Source organism: Anas acuta, chromosome 3, assembly GCF_963932015.1.
Source record: "Anas acuta chromosome 3, bAnaAcu1.1, whole genome shotgun sequence".
NCBI classification, from domain to species: Eukaryota; Metazoa; Chordata; class Aves; order Anseriformes; family Anatidae; genus Anas; species Anas acuta.
Window position 1 is genome coordinate 20,347,819 of NC_088981.1, and position 22,887 is coordinate 20,370,705.

The following is a 22,887-nucleotide window of genomic DNA, read 5'->3' on the forward strand; positions in this document are numbered from 1 at the left end:
TTATAAGGAAGACTCATCCTGGAAGGTGACAGTCAACAGTGCTGCCATATCCACTCAGCAACACTGCAACACAGCACTAACATTATCAGCCTTTTTTTTTTTTTTTTTTCCAAGCATAAGAACTTAGTGCATCCAGTCAAATCCCTCTACCATGCTCCCTCTGAAAAGCCAAGCACCCCAACACCCATCCATTCTTTTTCCTTTCAAAAAAAAAATTATTAAAAAACTCCCCACACTTGAAATTGGAATGGTGAAGGAAAGGAGAAGAGAGGCTCTCATATCCCACCAGTTGTTATAAAGCTTTAGGTTATCATACTATGTCTCTCGCACAGATCTTCCTGTTCCAAGACTGACAAGCACCATAGCTCTCACAGAAACGGGAAAAAACAAAAAGCAGTCCCAGATCCATGCAATCAATATCCAGTGAAGGATTCAGCCATGTATCGTTTTGGACCTTCTGCCTGATGAGCGTGGAGGATTTAAGGCTGTTGAGTTCGTAGTCTGAGGTGGTGATGCTCCAGTTAAATCTGGCATTGTTCTGATGTTCCTCCTCCAGCACTGCGAATGAAAAGTGCAGCTCCAGCAGTGCTACTATTTGCAAATTATAGTGCACTGTACTTATATACTTCAGAGGAGGAGTAATATGTAATAATGGTGTAATGCTATTATTATGATAATGATGATTAATACACAGCCCTAAGCTACACTAATCTAAATATGGAGAGCTTCACTGCAACTTTTTCTGTCAGAAAACTAATTCAGAAAGAGAAAAAAAAATTTCCTTAGATAGTTTTTAGCAAGAAGTATAAAAAAATGCTTTGTTACATAGCTACAATCTTTTCTGAACAATTTTTTGCAGTACTCCATTTCAACATGATGCTTGCTTTTGTTAATGAGATGGCATGCAGTAATAAATACATGATATTGCATTTGGATTTTGCCTTCATTTAAAATTGACCTGAAATAATATTTTTTGGGGGGGCAGATGGTGAATTTTTTGAAGGGTGACCTACGGTCTTTTAAAGCACATAATTAATGGAATATTCTCTAGTTAGGTTCAAGTACATCTAAGATCTTAATGTTGCTCCAAACTTAGAAAGGATGTGGAGGGTGACATGGGAGAATATGCTTTGCTCCACAGCTTGCTCTATGTTCTTACACAATGTTTAGTACAATGAACAATCCATGATTTGATACTATCATAATAAATATAATAGTATTTGTATTATTGGTGTATAACAACAGTTCCAAAGGATAACTGATTATTTTAGAATTAATTCAGTTGAGATTTGGTTTGTGAAACTGATGTGGTCAGCAATAACATTTAACTGAAGTTATGAGCAGATTGACCACCCGTGGTAGAACGACTTTTCCCTTTCCTAGTCTTAACTTTCTACAGCAAAAGTTATTTGGCAAACTGCTTGGATTTCTAGTTTTGCTTTTTCCTCAACAGAAGTCCAAAGCTGTTGAAAAGTCTTACTCACCTAGAAACCTAGAAATGTCTATTGAAATTAGCAATTGAGCTAAGTAGTCTGGGAGTGTGATTTACATTTATGGCACTTTAAGACTCTCTTACACTTCCTGAGCAGTGGAAAGGTAGGTCAGCAAAAACGTGAATCAGGCCTTAGGACTATGCTATTTATACAATACAATATAAAATCAAAAGCAAATATATTAAAATGGTAAAAAAAGAAAAAAAAAAAAAAAAGTATTTATATCCATGTCCTGTTGCTTTCTTAGTCTAATGTCACATCCCGCACCCCTTCCCCTGTCTTTTCTGAATTGAAGAGAGGTTTCAGAGTACATTAAAAATTGCATTTTTGAAAATAATTGTTTTATAAAAAGTTGAATTAAAAATTGCAGAGCCATACTATAATAGCATTAAGACACTCCTGGGCATGTTTTAATGGTCCATTAATACACGCCTCAGGTGGCTGAATGCATGAAGCTGCACATCTACAGCATGTATTAATGAACCTCTGAAACATGCCCCATCATGTGTTAATATTCTGTTACAATCATGTACTATCTGGGAAGCCTCAGAAATACTTTCCAAAAACCACAGAAGTATGTTTTAGATCTTTGGAAAATATTATGAATAATTGCCCATGTCTCTCTGTCTATTGTATTGTTCAGGTATTTAATAAATAGCAAAACAGTATTACAGCAATAAACTCTATAATACCCAAAGAAAATGATTTGTTATTAAATATTAAAATACACCCTGAACCATGTTAGGCTTCTCATATATATGCAGAATGATGAATTCCTGCCTTAAAGAGCTTATAGATAAATGTGGTATAGTTAAGGAAAGGTTATAAAAGAAGTTCAGTAAGGGATGCTTATGCATTTACACTCTACTATAATCCTTCTCTGTTTTTATCTTTAACCTGTGCTTATTTGATCAACTATAACCCTTTTTTATTCTTTCCTAATAAGAATTTTAAAATAAGTGATGGCATGAGTCTTGATTACCTTGAACAGAATTCTATACTTCCTCATTAGAAAGAACTTCAGGTATTTTTAACTCAGAAGGGCCTTTTAAGAAGTCTTATGCATGGGTAAGCCTCTTGAGAAAAATACTTAAGCATATACTAAAATGTATTCCCACTCAGCAAAGCATTAAAGTTTCTTCATGATCTTAAATTCCATTGAGCTCAAGTGGAAATTACAAATACCTAAAGATAAGCTCACGTGTAAGCTCTTTGCTGAAAGGAGATGCACCAATGATGCAGAACCAGAGCAGTCTGTAAAGCTGCCTTTTACATGATGCCATTAAAGTGATAGGAAAAATAATTTTGTCACAATTTAGAAAGGAAGGAAGGAAAGAAAAAAAGGTAGATATTTTTAAAATATAGTTTACTGACCTTAACAGAGGAGTATTTGATATGCTTAAAAGTTGTTTCTACATTCTGCATCTCAAGTTTTGACAATAATATAATGGAAGAGAAAAACAACAATTAATGTAAAGATTTATGTTCTTCCTCCTCTCCTGCCTTTTGTGGCTCTTCATTTCACTGGTAAACCACTTCAAAAAAAAATATATATAGTATTAACTGAATTCAAGTCAATACCTACTTAAAAACGGTGCCTTACAGGAGTTAATATGAAAGATACAAATTACTATTTATTAGACAGGCTTCTGTTTGAGTGTTTTAGTCCTTTACCATCAGTTTATACAATTACAACATTCCACCAAAATGGAGGTCCTAATATTTCTTCTGAAATTGTCCTCCAGGGCTGTAAACTTAGCTGAAAAGTACCCAAAAGGTTTAAATAGTAAAGGAAATTAAACAAATCAAGAGTGGGTAACTTTTGGAAGCTTTTCTTTAGTCAAGCTAAGTTCATCACAAGAAATCCAGGGGAAATTTGAAGTTCTGTGATACACAGAAGGTTGGACATAATAATCTAATGTTGTCTTCTGGCAAAGGACTAACTTCCTGATTAATAAGTAATTTCTTTTTCTTCCAGTACAGCAAAGACATGACCTGTGTTGCTTTGCTACTAACAATGCTAACAATATTAGACAGATGTCCTTCTGCCTTCTGCTCTAGTGTCTGAATCATACAAGTGAGGAGGAGTTCAGTCTGTTTTCAGATATTTAGTACTCTGGGCCTTGAAAGGTGTTTTAGTAAACTTAGCCCTTTCTCAGTGCTACTTGGAATATCACCATCTGTTGTGTTTTCAGATGCTATGAGAGAGATGATTTTCCAATCACAATTAATAGCTTGCAAAATATCTATCACAATTAGACTCTAAATATTAAATAAGAGTACACAGACAAAGTTTCCAGGTCCATCTTCTGGCATTTATCCTACAGTTAGATAGACATACTGAAACCCAGACCAAGTTTTAATTTTTCAGACACACCGATATGTCACAAGCAGGACTGCATTTCCCCTTTCCTCCATAACCAGGAGATGCAGATCTAAAGGATCCTCTCCTCCGTAACTGCCAGAAATTTCACAGAAAGCATGAGCAAAATGAATTTCCATGAGCAAATTCCTCAGACCCATGAGATGGCCCTCGGTCCTTTGTGGTTGCCCAGTTTGTAAGTGGGTGTACACCTGGGTATCCTAAGGGTTCCTCTGTCCTCTTCAGCTAATGCAGAAGAGCCTACGTGCTGGCAACATCGCTCATCTCCTTTGGTGTATGCTAAGTGTGAGACAGCTCTTCCAGAAGGGGTCCACATATTTGTACTGCTGATTCAGGCCACTTCCTATTTATCCTTGACCAGAAGTGCTCTCTAGCTTCAGAAAAAAAATCCCATTTCTGTACCAGACACCTTCACTTGTTTGCTTTCTTCTGAAAAATGTTCCCCCTTTGTTTTCGGGCCTCTCTTACTTGTTGGCCAGTTTTGCTCTCCAGTATTTGTTCTCTGTCTGCTTGTATTTTTTCTCTTTGGAAGCACTTTTCCCGTTTCTGAAACCAGTGCTGGCCCCTTACCAAAAATAGCAGATGTCAAGGTCTTGTGATTTGGTTCACATCATGAAAATAAAAGAGCGGTGGTATTGAGTCTGGTGATATGATAAGTTTTTCTGCTATAAATAGGATGCAGACATTAAGGAAATGCTACCTGTGCCTGGGAATTAAATGAAGCCAAGAATGGAAAGAAATGTGTATTGGGAATTTTTGCTGCAGAGCAGTGAAATGGTGATACAGAATTATGCTGCACCTACCTCTGTAAGAGCACCAGAAGAAAATTCAAATGAACATGAGTAATATCCCAAGACCAATAGGACGAAATACAGACAGAGAAAAATGAAAGTTGCCAAGAAAAACTTCCTGACATTGAAATGCACTAAGATTACAGACCATCTCTCAAGGGAACAGCAAGGCCCATCACCTGAAATGTTTAACACTAGGCTGGAGGAATCACTAAAAAAATATACTACAGGGAACAACTTGTTATTGGCAGAAAGATGGACTGAATGCTGTAAAAGGGATTTTCTATCTCTAATGTTTACTTTTTATGATAGTCATTTATGTTTTTCCTTCATTACAGGTAGAGAAAAATCTATAAAAGTTATTGGCTCTGGCACAGCATATTTAATTTCTATAGAGCTATGTTTTTGGTGCACTCCTGCAATCTTTAGCTCTACTTCTTGCATTTTTCCACATACATTGGGAGCTTCTTTATTGCCCCAGGTAAAACCTTCTCAGCACTGGATGAATGTTCCCCACTCTTCTCTGCAGCCTTCTCAAAAAGTATGCAGAACACCGAGGAAATAACCATCTAAAATGCACGGATTTGGGGGAAGGAAGAAGTTGATGTCAGAGGGTTCAAAAGGAGAAGTAAAGCAGCAGAGGCATAAATGAAGCATGCAGAACATGAGAAAGGGAAGAAGGAAGATGCTTAGAGTTGGGAAAGTGGGACTTGCATACGTCCAGAAAAGGAAATGGCTTTTCAGGACAAGATTTCCCATATCCCTAAGTGATGACCTGCATTCAAGACACAAACTTCAAAGTTATGAGTCCAAGGAAAAGCAAAGAGGGAATACATAAGAGTAAAGCTATATCTGATAATGGATCCTTATCAGGGTGGTGTGGTACAGCTGGTCAGGGTTAAAATGATGGGTGTTACCAAATTAAGGCAAACAATTTTTTTTTTGTATGTAAAAAAAAACAAAACAGGTTCATTCATAACATCCAAACTTTTCCCAAGAAGCCTTAGAGCACCAACGTTGAAATACCAACCTTGATTTTTAAATAACATAACGAGACTGAATGCACTGAAGGTTTTCCCCCCCTACCACTCCTTGCCCCCTCACCACAAACCACCAGAAGCATGGCTGGGTTTTGAGCAGCAGCACTACCACCGCCATGTGCTGAGAACTAGGCGGTGTGGTGTGACCCCACTGGGGACACTATGACAATGCGGCTGAAAGAAGGCATCTGTATTACCATGGACAGGAGAGGGACAAGGAACAGTTTCCAAAGATATGGGCCTCTCATTTTTTGCCAGGCAGCTTGAGTCTCCCTGCCTGGCTGCTGAGCAAAGGGTATGATTAATGAAAAGATGTCAGGATGATAATCCTTACTATCAGGAAACACTGGATGGGGATTTTTTTTTATTCTTTGCAAATTGGGGAGGGGGGTGGGGGGGTGGTAGGAAGAGAATAATAAAGCAAAAAGGGACACAGAAAAAGGAAATGTTTTGAAGAAAAAATAGTAATTTCTTATATATATATGCATATATTTTTACATATATATATAAAATACAACCTCCCCTCTGCCCACCCTCTTTTAATGTTTCTCTGGTGGAGTAATAAGATACCTTCAGCGTTATAAATAGCAGCACAGATGTTGACAGAAAAATGCTCCCTTAATTACCATACAAACTGCTTTACTTGAGTGAACCGTTTAAAGCGGCCTCCAAAGGAAGTTCACTCAAGCAATTCCACAGATTACAGCTAATGAACAATATTTCCTCGCTCCTATTTAGTGCTCATTAAAATGTAAAAGCCTTTCATTTTCAACAGGCACACAATAAATAATTCCTCTCTCCCTCTCTCGGCTGCCTCTGAGCAGCCAGGATGGGAGCGGGGAGGGGAAGGGACCGGCAGGGAAGGGGGGGGGGGCTGCAGGAGGCAAATAAGTGGTTGGGAGAATAGCAGCCAATTCATTAAATTCTCTGGAAGCAGCGGCCGCTTGTTGTGAGAGGCGACGTCCGTGTTCGGAGCCGAGCAGACAGCTCGTGCTGGCCAGGCCATGCTGTTGGGAGAGAGGCTGGAAGCAGCCGCCAGGACCAGGGGACAGAAGTGATCTGTGGGCTCAAACATAGGCAATGGGAACAGCTGAGAGAGCACAAAAGGTGAAAAGAGAGCTGGAGAGGACACCTGTAGCTCTGCTTTGCTCTGTAGCTATGGAGGTGAAGCGGTGCTTGGGGCTGGCCACACAAACTGCCTTGCTGACAAACAAGGTGCTGGAAGACTGCAGGTCGGAGGGGTCGAGGCATGTTCAGCTGTCATCAGCTGGAAGGGACCATGGGTGTCTGCTCCCTGTCCCAGCCCTCCAGGATTTGAGCATAATTAACAAAATAAATTTTTTTATAAATAATCAGATCATGAACCAGAGCCTCAGCAAGAAAAAATATATATGTCAAAGCCCACATAATTTATATTATTATTTTAAGTACTATCCAAATGTTAAGTGGATGGATAGGAAAGCAGAGGCACCAGCTGGAATCAGGTTAATCACTGCACCTATCTGCTCACAGACACGTGGGGCAGGGTAGCAGTATCTGCTGGTTTACACAGGAGTACTTCTTTCCAGGGGAAAAAAAGCAAAAGATCAGAAACAAATAGTTAGCAAGGCACTGAGATGGAAAGTAGGTACCTGTTTGAAAACTGCAGGGAAGAAAGCCTATGTTTTTCCACTCCTAAGATGAATGGGTAAAACAGCATGTTAATGAAACACAGTGCTGATATTAAGCCAGGATTCACCACAGAACACAGCTGAAAGGACACAGAAGCAGGCTTTACCAGGCTGTAATTACAGACAGAAACACGACTCTCTCAATTTCTACATCTGCTGAAAAAAAAAAATGCTGTATTCGCATTGGTTTGGTTTACTGCTGTGGTATATATATATTTATCTATTTTTTTAATTTATGCGCTCTGTTCCCCACACCTCCACGTGGCAGGAGGCTGCGTGACCTGCTCCATTGCTCCCAGTTGCTGCCTTCATCCCAGCCCCACCAGCAGAGCAGGGAGCCCAGCGAGGTCCGGGGTGGCTCTGCCCAGGAGGAGGCAGCTGCCCTGCTGACAGCAATGCATTCCCCCAGGGCTGCCTGAGCAAAATCCCTGATATTAGCCTCCCTGAATGGGGGAACAATCCAAGTAGGATAAAAACCATCAGAGCTTTCTCCTGTCTTTAATTTCAAGGCTTAAGGAATTGACAACTGTATTTCCTGCGGTGATGCTGGAGTACCCTATACCTGAGCCATAAATAAGGCTGTGCATGGTATTCAGTCATCGGAAAAGAAGAAAGAAAATGGAGAACTAAGATCTTATATTGACCTAAGCCTCAGACTTAGATAAACTTGTGAGGAATATCACTTTGTGGTGACTTTATCTTTGCTAAACTTGTGCGTGGGGAAGAAGCAATCTCACAGCTCGCAGGGGCTGTGTGACCGGCAGGAGCACTCTGGCTGCTTTGCAGCAAAGCAGCCCTCCTGTAGGAAAATAAAATAAAACCGTGCCTCACTGCTGCAATGGAATTTCGGCATCAAGATAACAACTGTAAAAGTGCATTTTGTTTGAGAAAAGTATTAGCAATTATTAACTGCAAAAAGAGGACAGAGGAACTATAAAGCAGATCCCAGTTCTGCCCATGTCCCGAGCTCCTTCAGCTCTGCTCCGCTGTCCTGGTGACCCCAGAGCTGAACACTGCCCCACTCCCACTGTGCATTCCCACCTGCTAAAGGGGGCTAGTGGCTGTGCAGGAGGGGAGGACAGGACTTCGTGTCTTGCCCTCACACGATGCTGAAGCCACCAGCTCTAGTAAAGGAGTAAGTTTACTAGCAGTGCAATATTATTGATGCTCTCAACACTCTGTACTTGGCTTTTAACTAAGGTCATTTGAAAACGGTCTTCGACACCCATCTCATTTGCTTTTTTATGCCTGCCAATTTAGCGTTGTATTCACAGTGATTAATTAGTTTGTGGTGAAGGTTTATTAGGTAATCTTTCTGTCAATCAAAAATCACTGAGGTTTCAGAGCAGAGCAAAGAACACCCAGAGATTTTATAAAGATAAGGAACTGATATTGCTGTGTACAAAAGTTAGAGCTAAGCCTTGACATGTGACCAGGTATAAAAGACTTTAAAGCATGTTTATTTTTATTCATAATCAACCACAAAAGCAGCCTGATTCCCTCAGACCTCGTTTATATTTTTAACAAGAACGTAGGAATTCCCCCACCTTCTAAGTCTACAGCCTGCATTTGACATCTGATGCATTTGTAGGGCTATTTTAACAGACCAAGCACTAGGCTGTGGCTGCAGACTTTACCAAAAAGCACCCCTGTAGATATCTGCCCACCTTCTTTATGCATGTTTTTCCTGACCTTTTATATGGCTCCCAGCACTGTGTGGGAATTTGCTGCAACCTGTACCGCCCTATTTTCTACTTATGAGCTTTCTTATCAACGGATGTACAAAAACCAAAACTTTAAAATTACAAGGTTCTTCTTTTCCTTTTAGATGTGTAACTTAACTAACCTGCATGAATCTTGGTGTTTTCCAGAAGATCTTGAACTTACTGTGAAAAATATAGCAAAGGTAAATGGCTTTCTTGACCAGAAAAGGTATTACATTGAAGAGGCTGGGGAGAGCATTTGAAGATATTAGCTGATTAAATTACACACTATGGAAATGTATGTCACATTATGATTTTTGCAGTATTAGGTTAAAATGTGAAAGGATATAGATTAATAGTAAGAATTTGACTAGCTGACCACTTTTCAGAGTCATTACTGTTCTAAATTACGCCTATGCCTGTCTATAAATGTAAAAAAAGTGTATACCACTAGGAGAATTAGTAGTAAGTTGACTAGACTCATTCCTCCTTGAGAAAGCTGTGGGTTATTCCTATTACACAGAGGTGATGAACAGGCAGCAGCAAAATCAGATGGAAAATTCAGGTGAAACTACAGATGCACCTTTTTCATTTTTTCTGAGCTAAATTCAGGAGTTCATTTTGTGGGCTTTGGTATTACAGATTTGCAGCTGGAACAGAAGATGATAAAGGGCACACGGGGCTGCAAATTGGATAACTATGACATAAGGATGGATCATATAAAACTATAATCTGTTGAATATATAATCAGAGTATTCAAAAGCAGCTTTTCCAAATTAAAAAAAAAGAAAAAGAAAAAGAAATAGGCAAGAGTACAACTGGAATAAAATAATTACAGCACATGTTCTACAGCTTTGACAAATGCCACCTCCCCACACCCACTCCTATACACAAACCCAGTATAGATCGACTCCAGCTGATTACCATGAACACAGACAGACAGGTTTTAGCTGAGCGGTCCCTCACAGACTGAGCTTTGCCATGTGGATGAAATAATTCTGGAGTGCATTATTTCAGCGTTACAAATCTTGTGGGTATATGAAAATATGTTTGAAATGAGTCTGGAGGCGAGAACAATGTAATTTCTGTGTGTATTTATTCATCACCATTTTTGCTTTTATTACTTCTGTTTTAGTCAGACTATATTTTGTTGAATTGGATTTTGAAAAAGCCTTTATGGCTTGATAAAAAGTGGTAAGGCTCCATTCAGAGGTTTCCTTTCATGCTTAAGACATGAAATTAGAGTAACCACCAATTTGCACACATAATTCCAGCATACCGAATGGGAAACAAAGAGAGAGACAAAAATTGAATGTGCTGCTGTAGTGATCTCATTGCAGAAGACCACCAAAAGAAAAAAAAAAAAAAAGGCAAATTAGCTGTTTTCTTAAGATTCCTTCAGAAAGCTGTATCAACAGCATTTTGTCTATGGGTATGCAGGCAACATGGGTACGCCTCGCATGCCTGTGGTAGATGGATGATACTGATGGCAATCTAACTGGAACATCCTGCCTGAATATGAACAACAGATTTGTCAGTGTGTGACAGGCTGACAGCCCAGCTCCCAGCTGCTTGTCCACTGTTGTTAAATCAGTACCTTGTCTAAGTGTTCAGCAAAGAGGCAATCTGCTTCCTCCATTCGTACAGGCAGGTTGCCAGTTAAAAAACAAGTATTGGCTTTAGGCTGCGGTGCCATAATGCATTGAAAAGATGCAATCTAAACCTTTGTATGCTCCTTAGGCAACAAACAGCAGGACTTGGGAGTACAGGCTCAGGCTTGAGCCTATCCTTTTCAAAACAACACAGATAAATCCAAACAGGGAATCAGGAAAGAAATACATGAGATTTTGAAAGCTGTGGATGACTTAATAGAACTCATTGCAGAGGGAAAATCTGGTTTATTTTGGTGCCTGGGAAGCAAGCTCATGCTACTGTACTTAAGCGTGTGTCAGAATTTCCTTTATAACCCTATCTTTAAGCAGTTTGTGATTCATCAACAGTAACAACTAGCTCTAGGCTGAAATTTTGCATGCAAAGACAAAACCCAGGAGCACTTCAGGGAAAAAAATGAGAAAAACAGGAAAGGAAAAAAAATACCACCACTAATTTATACAGAAGCGCTAAGTTAGAGGACACAATAAAACAGCTTAGTGGTTTCAGGACCATTTTTTCCCTCATCTCTATCCGGTTTGATTTGGTTACTATCAGATGACCATATGAAAGAGCTTTAAAACCTGCAGACAACAATGCAATGAGCTAAGGAAATCACAAATCCCAGCATTACTACCAACATTTTCAGCTCCTGGGCAGGGTGTGCACATCAGGCTGCCTCTGAGGTGATGCTCAGCTACTCAAGAACTACGAAGGATTTACAGCACCCCCGGTAACATCACTTTTGAAGCAGTTACGGTCTGTCAGGTCATTCACAAGGTATATTTAAGAGTCCCTAAACACAAAGCTACACAACAGACCTCTACGGGCTCAAAGAGAGCTAATACAGTCTATTGAATCAATAATCATCCCAGCATAACCTGCCCCCTACATAAGTGAGACATCCCCTGGGTGCCACTAGGCACCCTTGTCCCACATCAACGTGTAGTCCTGGAGGTGCTCTGGAGCCTCACATTTTGCTCCTGTGCATGGCTGGAAACCTCACCCAGACTTTCCAGCTGCTGGTCATTCCTCAGGCAGAGCCTGAGGCAGCACAGGGAGCTGTCTGCATCTTTGCACCACTGCTCAGCTGCTGCCCACCTTGGGCCAATAAATAATGCTCAAACGAGTCACAAGCATGCAGCCACATAAACACGTGAGGGTCTTTACCTGCCTGTGTCTTCTTAAGCTTCATTTCCCCCTTCAGGTCCTAGCTCAGGTAAGGATTCTTGCGTAAATTGAGTATACATTTCATCTGAAGTCACTGAGATTTAAACAAGTGCTTGCTACCGTCTTTCTCTCCATTTAAAAATTTATCTAAAACAAGAATAAAAAGAATTATGTCTGTGTACATGTTTAAATATGTTCTTAGAAATTACCCATTCCAAAGTAATTACACAGATGTCTGAAATATCCTTATTTACCAATTTCATCTCCTTTGAAAAGCACAATATGGTCTTTAGGAAATAAGGCAAGCTGGAGGATGAAGAGACGTGGGCAAAAAAAAGAAAGGACAGAAAGAAAAAAGCCACTGCAATAGAATAATTTGCTCACAAAATAATATTTTGCAACCTGTTTGGCATACATGGAATATATAATGATACAAAATAGAAGACATATTTGGCAGGTTTAAGTCTGAATTCTCTTCTTAGTAAGAAAACCATTTCTAACAAAAGCTGAAGAAAACTTCAGGTCACATCACGCCACCATGTATACTTACAGATAATAAAACAGCTACATTCTATGAAAAAAGGAGAAAAAAAAAAAAAAAAAAGCTAAAGATCTATTATCATGGCCTTCTCCAATTCCATTGTAATCACCAAATGTCCCATAATTTGGGTTATGATGTTTCCCTTTTCTCTAGCAGATGCATAAGATCTAGCAGAGAGGTGTGCAGGCTGTGAGGCTTAAAGCAAGAGCAATCAATTTGTGGTTTCCAAGTGTAGGGCAGCTGGAGTCACTCCTACTGTTTGCCACAATCTATAGGGGAAAGAGGGCAAATAATTATGTGAGCAATCCCTGCTCTGCAGCTCATGTCACTGTTGTTAGGATGTGTCATAGAATTCAAACATAATTCTGTGACAATTAGCCTCATAATAATATATTCAGAAATACAACATCGCATACTATGCCAGAAACTGTTTTATGCTTCAGTGTTTCAGTACAGCTGTACTTTTTAAAGAAGCCAACTATTTTAAACATTAACGTACTCAGTTGCTACCCATGGCTTTTTCCTATTCATAGAAAATAAAGTTGTATTACAAACAAGAATCACCAAAGCAATGCTAAAAAGCTCAGCCTCGTCATAGACTTCATGTTATGAAATTCATGAAATAATATACGCGTTTGTTTTACCAGCCTTCTTGATAATTATCTTTAATTAAATCTGCAATTTAATTATCTTTTTGCTCATTTTGTCCACCTTTGTAACCTGGCTAGTGGCAATGAACACCTAAATTGCACCTTAATTTACAGCCACTTTCATGTTTGTTTCTCAAGGATGGCGAGGTGAAGTGCCTTCAGCAGCCCCACTTGCACAAGTGTTCTTAAAGCAGCTGTGTAAAACTGGTAATTAACATGGAGGCATTATCTTTCTACTGGGATGCTAATGAAACAGTTACTGAGAAGCTACTTGCTTGGCCAAAAAACAAACAAACAAACAAAAAAAACCCACAAAAACAATGGCAAGATATTTGTGAGTGAAGATGTACCTGACACGGCGCTTACTCAAGTCAGGGAAAATTTTTTTGGAATTGGCTTTGGAGTGCATTTTAGGGTAGCACAGTAAAATATATGAAAACAAACAAACCAGAACAAAACAACAGGAAAAAAAAACCAACAGACCAGTTTATATACTTTATTTTTTTTTTTAGAATGCTAATCACACACTAAAGTATTAGTTTTAACAGCTTAAAAGCCAGGAGAAGGGAGAGGAAGTGAGTGTGTGGGATCCACACCTCCACTAAACCTGTGGCTCTGACCCTGGCATTTTCTTTCTTTCCACCACACACACAATCACGAATACTAATGTGCACCCAGAGACAACATCCTCCCCTTCCCTCTTTTTGAAATTCAGAGGGAAGAGGGCTTTGTATGTGATAACTATTTTTGCCTTCATATTCCCCATTTCAAGATGATTTTCAGTCAGCACGATATTATGAATCCTATTTAACTATGCTTAAGATCTCTCATTTAGAGTTAAGTGGAAGAAGAAAAGACAAAATTGTCTTTGCAGATGTTAAGAAGAAATTCATTGCAAGCAATCATCATTTAATATCCAGTGCAGACTTTTTGAACAAGTGCTTTCTCTAAATAATAAATCAAATGAGTTGGCACTACCAATAATACCTTAGAATATGAATGAGGAAAACAAGAATATTAAAACAATAAAAACATTAACATACAAAAATCTGCTCTTTACGGGAGGAAATGGCAGAGGACAGTGTGAAAAATAGCTACTGCTTTTATTCAGTTTTGTTGTGATCTATCACCAGCAGTGATGCCCGCTGTGGGAAGAGAAGCAGGTCCTTCCAGCCGCCACATACCTTTTCACTTGAGCCTGCAGAATCTGTTCTGTGATGATGAAGTGATGTCGCCAAATCATGTGCCAGACCAGGATGTTTCCCCCATCTTTCCTCCATCAGTGAGTGCTCAGGCTGGATGGCCTAATGCCCCCACCAGAAGCACCCGCTTCACTGGGGGGTCTTTCACCATGAGCTCTGCTGGCATGTCCCATGAGGATGTCCCTCACAGCATGGGAAAGAGAAATCCACAGCCTGTCCTAGCCCATGGGTGAATACAGAGCCCCAGGCCTGTTGTGTGCTTCTTGTCACCAATGCATGCTGATGAGACCACCTGGCAAGTATGGGACACCTGCGGGTTTATTTTATCGTTGCCTGCTGGTTCTGAATAATCTCAGGTTTCATATGAACCAGGTTGTCACGTTAACCAAAAGGTGCCACATGAGAAACAAGAGTAGGATGCAGGTTAAACTAATCCAGGTTATGGATGTGAAGTCCACACCTGGGGAGAAAATACAGCTGTCTCCTCTCTACTCAAAGACGAAGGCGGTACTTGTCAGGTGGCTGCAACTTGGTACAAGGTAAACAGGACTTTGAAATTAGGCAGCACTTTGATCCAAGTGTATTGTAATAAGACTGCTATTTCTTTGGTCTGTTTTGTACTTTAGATGCATATTTTATATGTTACATTCTGGATTAAAACCAATTTATGGACATGGCTTTGCCTTGAGTCTGCCATATTCACTCGCTGCAAAAATAAAATACCAGAGGAAATAATGAGTGAGTTTTCAGATTGAAGTCACAGATTCCAAACAAAATGAGCAGCAGCTTCTAGATTAGCATTTTAATTGTTTGAGCTGGATCAATGTGTCCGATTACTTTAGACCACCATGCTCCCATATGCCTTGATTTTCACAAAGATACCTGTTACAGCTTCTCTTAAGCATCTGGATGCAGGCGAATGTAAAGAAAGTAGTAAAAGGAGAACGGTAACTGGGACTGATGTAAAGCCTTTGACTGGTCTTATATTTGGGCTGGATTGATGTTACATCTTGAAGCTGTCAGAGAAAACAAGACACAAAGGGATGTGCGCACAACTAGGGCATAGCAACAATGTCTGAGAGAACTGAGTCACAGAGGGTGAAGGAGTTTACTAAGGTCCTCATGAATGCCTGGTGTCACCTCTAAATAAATCTCCAAAATTGCCACTTAAACGCAATGCTACCTGTGCAAAAATACGGTGATCTTGAGAATATGGACCAAGACCTTCATGTGCTCTGAACTTCACTACTCCTTGTATTACAGAGTGAGAAACTATTCTGCAGGTAAGTGCCATCTACTCATAGATATCAACAGCTCCCAGTATCCCTGATCCGAACACGCTGCTGCAAGAAGAGGGCTGGGGAGCACAGCGGCAGCCCTGTCCTGCAGCAGAGGCTGAGGAGCAGCCTTGTGCTGTTTGCTGACGGCCTCCACTCTGTTCTGCTGGGACTGGCAACAGTGGGGAAGCTACTGCCTGCCTATTCTGTTACTAGCATGGAAATTGCGTAGTTTTAATTTTTGTTCCTAAGCTCTGTTTAAGTGACCTTATAGAAGTACCCTGTGTGGGAGTATATTTTGTTAACCAACAAGTGATTTTAAGGACCCTTGAGATAACTGCATTTCATCCTAATTATACAAGGAAGTATGAAGTACATCCACAACCTTGCTATGATTTCAGCTGTATTGGAATTTGCTACAGCTTCCTCCTTGCCTTCTTGGGGTATCGCCTGCACAGTACCACCTGTGATCGATATATCTACCAGAAGAAATTGGGGCTTTTGAGTCAACTGCAACATCCTACATATGTGCAGCACCAGAGACTACGGGAAGATGTTTCAGCAGCACAATCCTACAGCCTGATGTTGCAGACCCTGCAATCAAACACGAGGCTGTATTTGGATGCAACTGTACCAGGTGGCAACATATAATGGAAGGTTCAGTGCCACTAAAAAATTCAGGATGATAATAATAATTAAAGGAGGACTTCATAATTTCTCTCATGGCAAAACTATGGCCTTTCTAAAGGTGATGACCAAGTATTATTCATATTCCAACAGCCACTTGGGATGCTTGTTTAAAGTCAGGCTAGAGCAGCATATAGCTACATCTAATACTCCGCTTTATGTAAAGCAGCAGGAAAGCTTCAGTCTGAATGGGAGGGGAAAAGACACAGCCCTGATTCACTGAAGCTGAAATCTTCTCTTTGTTACACACTAGTTTTCTTCTGAGTGTGTATGTATTGTCATACTGTGAAACTGAAAAACTCTTCTAAATGTTATTCAAGTTAAAATTCTGCTTTTTCAGCACACACACATGCACACTCAGAAAATATAGCATGTCTATTTTTGGAACATCCCCCAAATCATTTCAAGACAACAACTGGGACAACTGTTTTGTTGCTGAGTCACATAGCGAAGTCTGTTAAGGAGGGACAGTGCATCACAATCCACAAAAGGGATTTAGAAGGTAAATTAACAAAAATAGAACATACTTAATACTCTGAGATAAAACTGAGCATTCAGAACTGTAGCAAATGCACTTACTGTATCTGAATGTCTTCAGCTGGCTGCATAAATTTATCTTACAGATAATCTCCCAAGATATACTTTGTGTAGCCATTCTGCACACTTGCCCCTACTTTACCCTGAAGCATATGAAATACTTTTTTTTTTTTTTTTTTTTTTTTTTTTTTTAATGTTAGTCAATGCTAAGATGATAATAAAACTCAGTTAAGAGCAGAGAACTGTGGAAATGACAATAACATGGAAAGGGCATTTTAGACTCTTTACCAGTATACCTGCTGTAGAAACACAAAATAATATAATTCAGATCACATCATTTCCTTTCCTCTGAAACCTCAAACAATGACTCCTCCACCCATAGCCCTGCCTGGAGTGCACTGGCCACCCCTGTCCAGGGATCTCTAACCAACTGACAGCCCATATTCAGAAGTCCTAAGCAGGAGAGCTTCTGTCACTGCCTCCCACAGATTACCTTTTTTAATATATCCCATCTCCCTGCGACCAGGAAGCCTGACCCACTGAAAAGCTGTTTTGAAATCTTTCATTGATCTTACCAATAGCTGTATATAGATTCAGAACTTGCCAAAAGAGGAGGAGAAATATTAAATTATTAAAAATACAGTGTAGGGTTAAGGAAGAGAATGATACCAGTAATTTATGTAATATTTACCTGCAATACCATCAGGTTTATGTACCCATAAACTGAACTGTAATAACTGACCTAAACCTGCAAATCTTTAAAAGATTACAAGGTGGACAAATTCAGGCAGATACAATTTAATCATCTGAGGCCAGATTTAACCAAAGGCTGGTTGCTCAGATTGCTGGTACCTACTCATGTTTATAATGCATTTGAATAAAAACAGCTGAAAAAAGTCAGGCTAGACTTTGCTGCTTGTAAACATTTAGTAAGAACCTAACTGTATTCCTTTCTGAGAGAATTTTAATTAGCCATCTTCATTAGCTCTCCGTTCCAAAATACAACATCTAACATGAAGCCTGACCAAGCACAGCATGGCACCATGCTTGGACATATGCAAAGCTTTTGCCACTAAAGCTTTCAACTTTTTCTTCCCTTGGAAGCACATGCTGTAGGTGGCCAGCTCTGCCACCAAGCTTTTTACTGCAGCTGAGGCAGCTTTTGCCATGTCACACAGGACTGTGGGCATTTGGCTTCCCTCCAGGGACAGAGATGTTGGCTCATGGAGAGAGAGTGGAGGGGACTCAATGAAGACTGAGTGGGTCTATTTTCCCTGCTTTTCTTGATTGAATGTCAAACTCTCCTTAAAGGTCTTATAAAGATAATTTGGAAACCAAGGATTATGAAGCAGATGGCTTTACACACAAAGCATTTTTTTTCCCATCTTCGTGAAAAATCAGGAATCACTTGTACGCATTTCTGCTAACACATGCATGTATTGTCACACAGCTCCTTTCCTCATGTGCTCCCATTGAAGAAAATGGAGCTTCCCGTATGTTATAGAGTGATTCTGGCATGAAAACTGTTGTCAGAATTGCAGCTACTTAGGGTGGTGTCAAAATTTGCTTCTAAATGCAACGTTTACCCTAAAACTTTCTTGAAAGCTGTTAAGAAGGTTTAAGAGTTGCAGTTCATAATATATAAGCAATACTATCTTTTGTTGTTGTTGCTATACTAGATTTCCAATTCTTCTATATGTATACCTTGCATAGGCTATATCTGTGAGATATCTTTTTCAGCAATATTGATGGGTTGATGTCTTTTTATAAATGTTTTAGAAAAGACCTAGCTGAATAGTCCTAAATGATTATATTTAAAACATAAAAACTATTGAACTATATTTACTTCATATATTTTTATGGAAAACCTACTTATTTAAATACCCTGCACACACCGAATTTCCTGGTTATGAAAAAAGTGAAGAAAAATACTATTTGCTTTTAGGTAATCGGATTCTGTGGGATCTAATCCTATATCCTATTTATGGCTGTGCTAGCTATTCAAAATTAAAATGAACCTTTCATCCGTGTGTATCATAAATGGGCATTTATCAGGATTATATGATTTTGCAATCCATCTGAATATGTAACCAGAATTTGTTTTCTTTCCGTTTCACTATGTAATTACCATGCAACAATAACAAAAGTGACATGTTTGAAGAACAGATAAAATGCTGTAAATTGGCCAGTAATGGTGATATTTCCTCATCTTCTGAAAAACCCATTTATTCTCTCTCTCAACAAATCAAGGCATTGTCAGCCCATACTCATCTTGTGGCCAGAGGGGCCCTACCAATTTCTAGATGTAAGTGAATACTGGAATGCAGATGAGGGCTACTAACTAAGGCTTTCAACCCAGGCAGCTGGTCTTAGCTTGCCTCAATTTCTAAATCATCCATAATGGGGCCAAGACCTCCGAAGCACTAAAAAGAGCGAGCTGACATGCTGGACAAACTGTTAATTTTTTCCTGAAGAAGCTGCTATATTGCACATCTGTCACTGCTGTGCAGACAATTACTCACCAAGTGGAAAAAAAATCTGCTGCTTGTTTCTAGCATAGTTGTTAACGGGTGTAATGGAGAAACACAAGAGCGTGAGATCCACTTCAGGACAGCTTCTCCATGCTTTTCCTTGGTTTGTGAAGTTGTATTTAAAAATAAAAATATCTGTGCTCTGCAGTCCACAGTGTCTCTCAACTGCTACAATTAAAACCATATATTAAGTCAGCTGATATTGAGTCTATAGCTATACTAGTGAAGTAAGTTGCAAACATTTTTGTACCTTACCTAAAATCTGCGTCTCTGAAGTACTTCATTGTTTGTAACTGACATAGTAAGGTTTTCAGAGAGCATCGTTGCAGAAAAATAACCAAAATCAACCAACCAAACCAAACCACCCCTCCCCCCCCCCAAAAAAAAAAAAAAAAAAGACACAAAAGGCAAGACAGATAGGAGTAAGCACAATGGAAGCATTACACTTCATATTATTTCTTACACACTTACTAAAGATAACATTAAGAAATGCTTAATTGCAAAATGTCCATAAATTTTAGCCTGTGAGCTGCTCAGACTATCAATAGTAATTACTCTGACCTAAGTGGGGAAAAAGAATGTCAAGGATACAGAGCTGGGGCAGTTGGGCAACATTCAGACTGGAAGAGCACAAGGAGCAGGATGTGGAACTCGTCAACGAATACAAAACTATGCAGGTAGGGCCTTGTAACAGTATTCATCCAAGACAGTACAGGAATCCATAAAAAATCACAATGTCCAACCATGACTGGTCCACACTAATAATTACATCTTTAAGATAAATTTGCATGAAATACTGACTAAGGCTCTAGGGAATGGGATTCAATATTTTCATTATTAAATCAGCTTACAGAATGAGGATAACATCAAGAAGTCCTCCACCAACCCTTTCTGAAGGCAGGAAAACCTTGGCATGGCAGCATTCTGCTGGCCTAGAGGCTTTCTGCCCCTCCTTTAGCAGGTAACACTACTCACGTGCCAACCCAAGCACACCTTGTTCCAGGCCCGATTCTGCCAACCCCAAACTTTCAGAAGTCTTCAGTCAGATCTCCTCTTCCATGAATTATTAATTTCAATTTAAAATAATTAAATGAAGAAAAAAATATGACCTTCACAGTTCTTTTTCCTACCTCCTGGCACTGGAACATAATGGACACGTGTGGGTCATGTTTTCCAGATAAAACTTTGCAAGATAATATACAAACAGAAGTAGTGGCTTTTAGCAAAACATACAGTTATGGGAGACTCACAGAAGAACATATAGGACATGATCACAAGGACTTGTTTAAGTTGGAAACAAACAAAAAATTCAAATCAATTTTTAAGGAAGATGGGTTAATCCCAGTTTGCGGATCAGTTTGCAGATCACCGCTTCAGCAGTGGGAAAGAAGCAGCCGTCAGTCCTGGAGGAAAGGCCTCAGGAGAACAGACAGCGGGAAGTGGGGCCACAACAAACACCTCACCTTCTGCCGGAAAATTAAAGAATCATCAAATGACACTCTTTTGCAGCAGAGCGGGTGGCGTCTGCGAATTGGAGGATGATTTATCCTGTCTGACAACTCAGACAGAAGACAACTCTAATGTACAGATAAAACCAAAAGTAGCAATAGTAGATCATACCCTTGGCAGCTAATGGCACTGGCTTGCTGGAGAGAAAACTGTGTCTACTTAAAATGTCAGGTGTACAAAGTGATGTGCCTGTGTTTAGTAGCAGGCCAGAAGCAGGACTCCGATTCACTTGTCAATTTATTATATATTACCATAAACCTGTTAAATAAAACAGTATTTATTACCTGGTACCTCAAAAAAAAAAAAAAAAAAAAGGTAATACCCAACACTTTCAGGATAAGCTTTGATATATATATTTTTTATGACGTTAAATTGACACCTGAGACTACAATAAAGATTATGAAATTGAGTTAAAAATCAAAACACACTATGAGTGTATTTCATTGACCAAAGATAACGGTGATGAAAAAGTGACAGATTGCATCATTTCAGAACAGATTTTAGTATTTACTGGGACTGGTTGTGGCAGAGTGCAAAATGCTGAAGACTGGGCACTTCTCTCACCTGTGCCTTCAGTGAGCCTTGCCTGGTCAGTAGGTCATGACCATGACATCAGACAAGTCGCCTACAAGGACAATGATAATTTAATACTTGCTCTGAAAACTTATAGAAGAATCATAGAATATCCTGAGTTTGAAGGGACCCACAAGGCTCATGAAGTCCAACTCCTGGGTCCACACAGGACCACCCAAAAAACAGACCCTATACCTGAGAGCATTGTCCAAATGCTTCTTGAACTCCAGCAGGCTCGGGGCCATGACCGCTGTCCTGGGGAGCCTGTCCCACTACCCGACCACCCTCTGTGTGCAGAACATTTCCCTAACCCCCAGCCTGACCCTCCCCTGTCCCAGCTCCATGCCATTCCCTCGGCTCCTGTCGCTGTCCCCAGTGAGCAGAGCTCAGCGCCTGCCCCTCCGCTCCCCTCGTGAGGGAGCTGCAGGCCGCCATGAGGCCTCCCCTCAGCCTGCTCTGCTCTGGGCTGATCAAACCCAGTCACCTCAGCCACTCATATGTCTTGTCCTCTAGACTCTTCACCACCTTCCTAGCCCTCCTTCGGATGCTCTGTAATAGTTTTATGTCCTTCTTATACTGTGGTGCCCAAAACCACACACAGTACTTGAGGTGAGGCTTGCACCTCAAGAGTAGAACAGGACATTCCTTCCCTCAACCAGCTTCTCATTCTCATTTAAGTGTCTTGGATTTCCTTGACATTTTGAACACTTTAATGTTGCACTTTCCAAAATGACTATTGCAGCTTCAATTAAACATTTTAATTTGTGTTTTGAGTGCTATTTTGCAGTGGCTAACATTATAAAGCCAAATTAGACAAATTATGATGAACGTTCATAGAAATTAAGTATTTTGAACCATTTCCTGCCAAAATGGATATATTCTGTACCATGAATGAAACAGAAAGCTGGTTCTTTACTCTAGGCAAATGACCATATTTTTACACAGACCCTAACTTATAACCATATAGTTCTGAATTATATAAAAATGTTATTTCTATTGAAACTTAGCCAATTTTGCTCCCTTTTCCTCATTTTTTTCCCTCCCTCTTCTTTTTATTTTTTTAAAATTTGTATTTATTTATTCATTTTTTTAATTTTCTTGACACTCATCTCCTCTATTCAGCCTGTGAGTGTGGAAGCACTTTGAGTATCTCACTACCTACAAAACAGATCTGAAACACACTGTTTGTTTGAAATTTCAGACATTTTGATGCTGTGATCCAGAGTGCTTTGGTACTGTAGGAAATGATCTAGTTTTCCTCTTGATTGTAAGTAATCTGTTGGTTGTCTTCAACAGAATAATCGTTTTCTATCCTTAAATCTGCATTGTGCATGCCATTTGCACCTGTAATGCCAGGTAGATGTTACATTTCAACTCAAGTGCTGCAATTGCTGAGCTGCTAATGATCTCAAATCCAAAAGATTTCTACATCAGAAGACTGCAAAATATTATGATTATGGATGTTTTAAAATAAAGATCC

At 39.7% G+C, this 22,887-nt stretch overlaps 2 long non-coding RNA genes across 2 annotated transcripts in view; one reads left to right on the forward strand and one right to left on the reverse strand.

Annotated features, from left to right (window-relative positions):
• LOC137853544 (uncharacterized) overlaps positions 1–21,070 on the forward strand; it is a 34,437-nt gene extending 13,367 nt beyond the window's left edge. The window contains exons 2-4 of the long non-coding RNA XR_011094564.1: positions 9,206–9,283; positions 14,228–15,576; positions 15,972–21,070. This is a non-coding gene — a long non-coding RNA (uncharacterized lncRNA). The remainder of the gene's footprint in view (positions 1–9,205; positions 9,284–14,227; positions 15,577–15,971) is intronic.
• Positions 1,242–14,407, reverse strand: LOC137853543 (uncharacterized). The gene is made up of 3 exons (XR_011094563.1): positions 14,276–14,407; positions 11,901–12,047; positions 1,242–4,250 (listed from the first exon to the last, which is right to left on the reverse strand). It is a non-coding gene; the product is annotated as an uncharacterized lncRNA (long non-coding RNA).
• Positions 21,071–22,887: the final 1,817 nt, after the last annotated feature.